Genomic DNA, 9,841 nt, shown 5'->3' with positions numbered 1-9,841 from the left:
GATAAATTAATTTATCCATGAGTCTGTCGATTCATTAGCCGTAGCTGCCTCCTTAAAAGACTATGCGTGGCACAGTCACCTCTCTCTAACTTTATATTGTTATTGTCGACGATATCAACGAGTGTCCTTAAAAAATTCACCCTAATGCTATCGCAACAAAAGCACCAGAGGTATTTACGGCAACGGCAAGATCAGTCAGTTTACCGTTATTTTTTTTTCGACAACAAGAACACTTACTATAAATACTTTTTTTCAATCAGAAATTCGTACGCGTGTAAGCACATGGATAAATCATTAGGTGGCCTCTGATGATGACTCGGGAATAAAAATTTAACTTTGACAGACTGTCCTATATTGGTGCGCAGCTCAGTACGTCTTGTCTACTCCCTGTACCCGAGGGCAGTTGGAGACACGCTAGTTTTCTTAGAAGTGTCGCATACGAAACAGATGAATCGACCTCGGAGCAAAATCACCTGCAATTGCTCGCGAAACGGTTAGCAAGCTTTAAATATTTATACGGGCTTACACACGTGGGTTCCGCAGCACCAAATGTTAAGTACAATTTATGCTACATTTCCTACAGTTTCGAACCTCGCGTCGCAAACATTTTGTCACGTCCATGAAGCATAAAATGAAGTAAACAGCACTGGCACTCCTTCGACAGGTTGTATGCAACAGAGCAATCGCAGTATTTTAAAAAAAATGTCATAATGGGATAATGCTGCGAAATTATTCTCTATTTAGAACACGCTCCAAACTAATACGCGTTAGTGTTAAAAACGGAGGATGTGATTTTGCAGTCGTGCTTTTAACTGTAAGTACTTCTTGGTTAATTAAGTGTAGAGACCACAATACTATCCATACAGGTTAGCCACATATGCGATCAAGGAATCAACGAAGGCCAGGTAGATCAGATTAGAGCAGCCACGACGCCGCAAAGAGCAAGTTCATTTTCTGGCAGGTTTATCCTACCGCACGGGCGACGTCATTCCTACAGCGCCCATTGGTTTAACGCTATTGACTTCTCAGCTTAAAATACGAGCAATTGTTTCCACAAGTCGTTACTACACCTGCGGAGGCGAGAAAGTGATACGTTAGTGGCGCCGTCGCCACTTCCAAGCAAACTGCCGCTGCTGCTTTAGAAACCTAACAAGTATCAAACTACACTGACGCATTTGTTTTGTTTCATTATTGAGCTGTCGAATGTAGCAAAAAAAAAGCACTGTTGCAGGAGCGGCTGCGCACGACAAGGAAAATACATGTGACTTTGTTCCATTTTCATATGCACTCTCTTCTTTGGCTTTGTTATCCATTCCACACTGAACACTGAAAACCCAATCCACCTTCTCTCTTTTTAAGGCCATGTGAGATCCTTTTCTTATTTTCAACGGTGTACTTTTCCTTGTCGCATCGTCCTTTCCTTTCAGCCTCATATTGCGGTACTGAGGCTGCTCTCATAGATATAACCAGGTAGATAGAACTTCAGCTTAAACTTACACGCATATATTTCAAGTTGCCGTGTTGTTACATCCTCTTAGACGAATGTAGTTATCGCAGGGAACACATCTTGCCGCGATCGTCCGAGAAACAACTGCAGTGCATTTGCCACGCAAAACGCATCGTCATGCAATTCACCATTACCATGGCAGAACCACATGACGGAATATAGCAACGCCATGCGGTTCTCCCATGCTGCAACGCCGCGACGGGGTCAGAGCCGCCATACGATCACGCCATTTCCATTTTAATGCAATCTATACATATGTGCCCCTTCTTTTCTAATGTTTTTTTTTCTTCTTTATAGATCGAACAGGTTCCTTAAAAACGTCTGTAAGACACCCAACCTACCTGCATGAGACATGGCTATCTCTAGGAAGATAATTAAAATATTTTCCACATAACTTCTTTAAAATTAAATATTTGAGTTTTATGCGGCAAATACAGACTGTTATCAAGCGGCACACTGTAGTGAGGGGCTCCGGACAAATTTTGACCACCAGGGGCTCTTAAGCGTGCACCCAATCCACGGTACACTGGCGATCTGGCATCTTGCTTCCATACAAGTGCGGCCGCCGCGGCAGGGATTCAATCCCGTGCCCACCAGGGTTAGCAGCGCAACGCAAAAGATACTGCGCCACAACGGCAGGTAATTAACTTCCTCATTTGTTCACTTATGGAATTTTATTCGATGGAGAAATGAAGCCGATCAGTAGTGACATCATGGCTGCTACCACTTTCGAAGATTCTGTTCCTAAAATACACAATCAAACTCAGTGGTGTCGCAGTTAAGTTTCCCAAAAGCCTCTTTCCAGGGTTGTTGACAATCTTATCTGGCATTCCATAATCAATAATTTCTCAAAAGTATCTTTCTACCAGCTTGTGAGGGTGACTTAAACAGCAGCACCTAATTATTTTTTAGCAGATTCTGGAGACTGCTAACTGAAAAGGGGTGCATGCCTTGAGATCTGTATTAAATAGGCATGACTTTAGTACTGTACGGCATCAATTCCACATTTGCAATATCTATCCTGTAGTGAATAATCAAAAAGGTAATTCGTATTTTCCCTTTTTTATTACTTATCCACCTGGAAATTGCAATCTCTGGTGCAGATACTCTTCCACTGAGCTACGCCAGCAATCATGCATACTTGGCATAACTCCGAGAACAAACAAATAAACATGTTCATCAGAAAAATTATAAGAATGTACTAGGCATTCCGTTATGGGCGAGCACGGACCTCCTTATACAACTAGGAGTGCACAACACACTGGACGAGATAATCGAGGCCCAGGAGTCAGCCCAACTGTTCCGTCTATCCTGCACCCCGGCTGAAAAGAAGATCCTGGCAGTTCTTGGGATCAGCCCTATCCTCATGGAAGAGGTGAAATATGAAATCTCAGGAGATCAGAGGAATAACATACGACTCGAACGTTTCTTGGTAATGTTTATTCTCAACACAACGTAGGCCGACGCAGGGCAAGAGCCCTCGCCCTTTTCAAGCATACCAAAGGCGATCCACACTCGGTATATTTTGTCGACGCAACCCAATGCGGACAGTCGTCTAACTTCGCCATTGCCGTTGTTCATCACAACCGACAGATAATGAATGCGGCTTCTCTGATGTGCTCAACACCAACCAGAGCGGAGCAGGTCGCAGTTATTATAGCACTCCTGGATAACAGCAGATCACAAATCTTCACTGATTGGAGATCGCGGGTCAGTTCTTTCGCTTCAGGTTCCATCGCTGAGGAGGCTGACCATATTTTAAGAACAAGATAATTTCTCCGCTCACCATCACGTGGTTTGCGGCGAACATCGACCCTCAACTTGACTCCTTTCCCTATCTCAATGACATCGCCTACTCCCAAGCGCGTGCACTAACCCACCGCGGAAGAACGGTCGAGAGAGAGAGAGAGAGACAACTTTTTTTGCCACTGCAGGGTTGGAAGTTAGGGCAGGTATATAGCCTAGTGGGGCTCCCAGGTGGGGGTGACGTCTTGGCCCACGAGACGAGTGCCAGTTGTGTTTTCTTGTCTGCTCATGTCAGCAGCTGGTTCCCGCGGAGGGAGGTGGCAGTAATGATTGTGGGGGAGGTTTACCTTAGCATCCCCAGAGAATGTGTGCCCGAGTGGCGAACACTCCATGGTCGCACTTAGTACGGATAGGGTCGTAATCAGAGTCGAGTTCAGACTCCGGTGTTCTCAAGTTTCGGGACACTCCCACTACTTCCTGCGAAATCACTACGCACTATCACCTGGGTAGGAGGACTTATCCTCCCCCTCACAGCAAACTGGCTAGACCTCTGGCATCACTTCTGGCTTCAGACTAAGTCGTCATATCCAAACCTTGGAGCGCTATAACGTAAAACTATTCCAAGCTGTTCTATTCCAATGCAGCAATAAGCCTTCCACGATTAGTCAAATCTTTGTTGGACGACCCCACTTAATCTGTCTGTCAGGCGACGTCACGAAAACTGTGATAGCTTCCCATTTGATATGACGCTTACACACTGATTATGCATGATCTGATCGAAGAAAAGAAAAATAGTTATATCTGATTCGAGCCCTTTGTGCCATTAGCCCTCGGCTATTGGTCAAAAGATTTCGGGCTTCACCCACTTCACACACCTGTCACGCGGCGCCACAAGAACTCATGCATCAAATTGACGTGCACAGGATAAAGGTGCTATATTATGCCGAAAAAAAAACTGAATTTTATTCTGAATAGCCGTAGGCTGGCCCGTTCCGAAAGGGATAAAAGATGGTTGCCACGATCGCTCAGGCACTGGTGACTCGTACCTGCCGGAGAACATGGGCTTAATTGCGTATAATAAAGCTTTTTGCGGGGCCGTGTAAGGTTTTCGAGCGCTTTCGGCACCTTTACGACCTCGTTCTGCCAAATCTTCTTTGCTGAGGATCCATTTTAGCGTCATTCTTAAGCTTCCATGGCATGCCGCCGCGATATTCGACGAGCCACCGCAAGCTAAGTAAGGCAAAGCCGACCAAACGCAGAGGCCGGCACCGCCCTTTTGATCCGGTTATCGATATTCAATGCAGCAGCTAGGCCCCATTGAATCCACTCTCTCCACTTGAGCGTGCTCCTCGCCTCTTGTAATCCAATTAGATAACACAAGCCGTTCGTTGCAGGCAATGTTATTCGGTTCTCAATCAAACAGAAGTGACTTCCTATGAACAAGGAGGGCGTTTGATTGGTCTGTTCAGACAACGCTGCCAGTGACCGCCCGATCCTTGCGTCGGCGGTTACTTCCGTAACCGCCGACGCAAGGATCACCGTCCATCCAAGGTCACCGTCCGTCCGTCCGTCCGTCCATCCGTCCGTCCATCCATCCGTCCGTCCGTCCGTCAATCCGTCCGTCCGTCCATCCGTCAGTCAGTCAGTCAGTCAGTCAGTCAGTCAGTCAGTCAGTCAGTCCGCCCGCCCGCCCGCCCGCCCGCCCGCCCGCCTGCCCGCCTGCCCGCCTGCCCGCCTGCCCGCCTGCCCGCCTGCCCGCCTGCCTGCCTGCCTGCCTGCCTGCCTGCCTGTCTGTCTGCCTGTCTGTCTGTCTGTCTGTCTGTCTGTCTGTCTGATGCAGATAATATCTGTTTCTTACAGTGAAACTGCACTGTTAATGGCGATTGTTTTGGGCACAGGTTCCCCCAATAAACACTTGGTTTCGTGACTTTCGTTGGGCCACTGTCGCTATTCACCGTCACTACGACGGGACAATATTGCTGAAGTGTTAGATTGTTGTGACATTTTGTTATTTCGAACTAATCCAGCTCCCCAAGTCCAAAACTAAAGATGACAGTTTGGCCCCAGCGGTAGTTTTCATTCTCCTGCGCGCTGTCGGTCAAGTCCAAGCAAATGTCCCCCAGTCAGATCAGCAGATGCTTCACGTCGACGTTCAGCCTCCAAGCCTTGTCCCGACACTTTATCTTGATGATTTGCGCGACGTACTTGCCGTTTACAGACCAGAATCAGATTAAGTCACATCTCTGTTGCCGAGTAGAATATGAGTGTTCCCTGGAAACTTGTTGGGCTTCGAGGGAACATAACTGCGGCGCTTGGCATGGTGACGTGGAGGGGGGGGGTCGCATCCGTTTAAGTACTGCGGCCATTCTTTAAACCAACGGTCATTCATTGGATTCTGCAATTTTCCGTGCCAAAACCACGTTTTGATTATGAGGCACGCCGTAGAGGGATACTCCGGAATATATTGGGTCCCGTGTTTTTTTTTTTAACATTGACGCAATGCACGCGACACGGCCGTGTTTACACTTCGCCACCATCGAAACGCCACGGCCGCGGCCGGGAGTCGATCCCACGACCTCGTACTAAGCAGCACAACACCAAAGCCGCTAAGCCACTATGCTGCTACACAAACACGTTTGCCCTTCTGGTAACGCAATGCCTAATCCCAAACGATTCTGAGTTTTCAACCACCAGCAAGATGCTTCGCATAACATTGATTCCCAGAGTGCGTTGGGTCTGCTTAATTTGCTGCATTATGCCTCTCTGTGGCAAACGTACTAGGTAGTGGGGCGCTGTTAACCAGACTGTGAAACAAGAACACCACAGAGGGCGCCCTGTAGAAACCGCTTCGCTTACAGTGAAGCTTATAGTTTTATACTTTATCTGGTCCCCAAACGTTGGGTTTCAAACAAATTATTGGTTGCAGTTAATAATAATTATTTTGTTTCAATTCTCGTTCCCAACCAGACGGATTTCCGTCGAAGATGTTTTCTTTGAAACGTTTCGTGTTCACAGTCAAAGCAGCTGAGTACAGTGTGGTCCTTTATGAAATGGAACACGCAAACGCGTGACCTGGGCTCTGCAAAGGTAGTGTTCCTGGAACACTATGCGGAGGCTGCTTAGAGCGCCAGCAACTGGCAGCAAGGCGAAGCACATCCGCTTGTAGCGCCATCTATTGGAGGCCAGAATAAGCAGACACGGCTGATAGGCAAGCGGCTGGGGACTGCTATGCGCAACAGGCGGGGCCTGCAACGCAGCGTCTGCGGCTAGCAAATCGCACTCGGCACGCTAGCACATTATAAACGTGGAAGGACTAAAATATGCCCGCTAGTTAATGGGCATTGCCAGCGCATTTTAATGCGTAAGCATTCTTTGGCGAGTACAGCAGCAAGATCCGTCCGCCACGCGAAAAGTGTTATGCCTTGTATATGCAAAGAAATGTGCAATGTGCGAAGTTACGACAAATAATCATCGTAATAGTGTAAACGTAGATGACTGGTAGCTTTAAAAGCGATCAGAAAATATTAAAGAAAATAATTAGAGAGAATGATCATAGAGATACATAAGGTCCACAGAACATGCATGCATGGGGAACCCCGAAAGTTAAGGGGTTTCACGTGCCAGAATCACTCTCTGATTTTGACGCACGCCGTAGGGGAGGACTCCGGAAATTTCAACTAACTGGGGCTCTTTAATGTCCACCTAAATCTAAGCACACGGGTACTTAAATTTCTGGCCGCATCTCAGCCACGGCGGCCGAACTGCGGCCCTCGTTGCTGGGATTCGATCCCGCGACATCGAGCTTTGTAGCCCAACACTACAGCCACTGAGCAACCACGGTGGGTCGTGGGGAAGCCTGTAGTAGGGGTGGGCCAACTTGAAACTTGGGTGTAGGCCAACATAAATTTGGGGGTGAGCAAATTACAATTTCGGAATGCGCCAACTTAACATTTGGGGGTGGGTCAACTTGAAATTTCGGGAAATTTGAAGCGGACGCACATAAATTTGGTATAGGGCCATGTTATAATTTGGGGGCGGGCCAACTTAAATTTTGAGAAATTTGGAGGGGGGGGGGGGGGCTTTTTAAATTTGGTATTGGGCCAAGTTGTAATTTGGGAGTGGGCCACCTTGAATTTGGGGGTATGCTTATGCACAGTTTGACAACTCCAGTAGAGTTTCTGCCTACTTTTTTGAGTACGGAGCCCTGGCTACCCACAACTGCCACCCCCCCCCCCCCCCCTTCCCGTAGCATGAACAAACCTCGACAGATTTGGAGCGGTTTAGGAGAGGAGTGCACTAAAGTGAAACTTCAGCTTAGGTAAATAAACGTTATTATTTTGTTTATAATTCAGGCTTAGTCATTTTGTATAATGACAACATTTACTTAATTCTTGACCAATTGACTTTAGTTAATGTTATGGGGAAGGCGTTTGTATCTGTAATTATCAATTAAGATTTTATAATTAGTTCTTACTAATATCAAGGTACCCTTAATTCTTGATTAGGCTCTGTTGCTGTAGTTTTAGTAACTTTTGATTAGACTAATAATTTAACGTAAATTGATTTTAATTAGAATCAGTATTCCTAATTGCCCTCAATGAATTGCCGTTACACTCAACTAATTTTATTGTAACTAACCTTGTCTGTGTTTATTAGCCTTACTTACACACTTGTACCTCTGAGGCACTCACTATATATAGTCAAAATCATAAATATCAGTAGTGATACGTAGTGATAAGGCATTCTCACATGCACCTCCGTGGGACCTCGTGTATACCTATGCATGCAGTGCATCGTGTCACGCGTTACAGACAGAAGGACAGCGGACGGACAAAGTTGCGAGGGAAGAATCCCTGGAATACTTACGCCTTAGTATAGGTACGCCAGGAGTACCTCATAACTACCGGGCGTATGTTGGCGCTTCCACGTTTCCAGCGCGCTTGCGTATCCAACGCGGTTTGCTAGCAGCAGACGTTGCGCTGCAGGCCCCGCTCGTTGCGAAGCAGTCGAGCTAAAAGGGGGGCCTCCAGCTTATTCTAGCAGGCACTTGCCTATCGGCCATGCCTGGTTGTGCTGGCCGCCACCAGATGACGCCACAAGCAGACGGGCTTCCCTAGCTGCCTGTCGCTGGCCTCCAAGCTGCCTCTGCAGAACACGGGCCACGCGCTCGCGTGTTCTTTTTCATAAAGGACCACCCTGTGCATGATACTGGATACGTGGGCTCACCTGCGGGCACTGGACTGCTCAGAAAAATTAGCAACGGTGGCGAACGTAAGATGTACGTATAATTCCGATGACTCCGTTCGGCGCAGTGACACCCACATCATAGTCGTGAACCGTGGTTTGCTTGGACCTATAAAGTGGGGAGACGTAGCTTCTCGTGTGCAATTTACACAAGTTTATTATTATTATTATTATTATTATTATTATTATTATTATTATTATTATTATTATTATTATTATTAACCTTATCGTCATCATCGTCATCGTCGTCGTAGTTGTTGTTGTTGTTTGCTGTGAGCGCAAGAAATAAACATGTCTTGACCAGCTCGTAACACGCTTTTTCTTCTCGTCATTTATTCAGCTTTTATAACACATTTAGTCTAGATGGCTCGATTTTTGGTACATTATCCTTAGTGGATATCTAAAATGCTGTCAAGCGAACTAAAGCCAAATATTGAGTCAAGCTAATCTGATAGATTGCTGCTCGAGAATCTCTAAAGAGTGAATATTATCCCGAAAAGAGCCTTAATGATCTAGTAATTGAGGTAAATACAGGACGTAATTACACAGTACTTTGTTGACAATAAGGAGTGTACAAAGCCACTAGGCCATTTGAAGGACGAAGTTAAGGCAAATCCACGTACTACTCATAATTATCATTTTAGCCTAACTACGCAGCCTGCAGATCCCGTAGACACTCGCGCCAAAGTTCCCTCTATTGATTATTGCTGCAATTATTCCATGAACTTTTATGGTATAGAACAGGCCCTATCTCACGCCGGAGCCGCTCGACTAGTACGCCCCGGGCACTGCATAGTCTGTCGGCAGAAGCAGAAGCGGCGAAAAGCATTGTACAGTTTGGGTGCCGTGCAGACATTGCACTGCGTTCGCGCCATTTGCGCGGGTGCGAAGCAAAAAAGGGAAAAGAATCGTGTGGCCGCAACATTCATATTGGGACGGATTTACCAACGAAGCTGTTTATGCTGCATGCATGGGCTGAATACATTATGAAATCATACTTCTTTTTTCATACGTCCCCACACTACGCCGACGCAAGCTACGTTTTTAGATCTCTTTCATTTCGCAAGCTCCCACCGAGCCGCGTACGAGAAAGCAGCCCCCTTCCGTTTCCACTCGCCATGCGGCGCTGCGGTCACTGTCGGCCTCCCTCTTTATGTCGGCCTAGTGTTCCTGTATATGCATATTGGCCTCGAGCTCCACCACTGGAAAAGCTGGCGCCACCGTCGGCGTGACGTGCTAGGAGGGATCACGTGGACATAGCGGCCGCGTCGGCTGCTTCGGGCGCGCCGAAACGAGCTGAAAACGAGTTTAAATTCCCTCGTACGCTGCGGTCGTCATTTAGTG

The sequence above is a fragment of the Dermacentor albipictus genome, unplaced genomic scaffold (genome assembly GCF_038994185.2).
Source record: "Dermacentor albipictus isolate Rhodes 1998 colony unplaced genomic scaffold, USDA_Dalb.pri_finalv2 scaffold_19, whole genome shotgun sequence".
NCBI lineage: Eukaryota > Metazoa > Arthropoda > Arachnida > Ixodida > Ixodidae > Dermacentor > Dermacentor albipictus.
The sequence above is the reverse complement of the archived record's forward strand: the minus strand, read 5'-3'. Positions refer to the sequence as shown.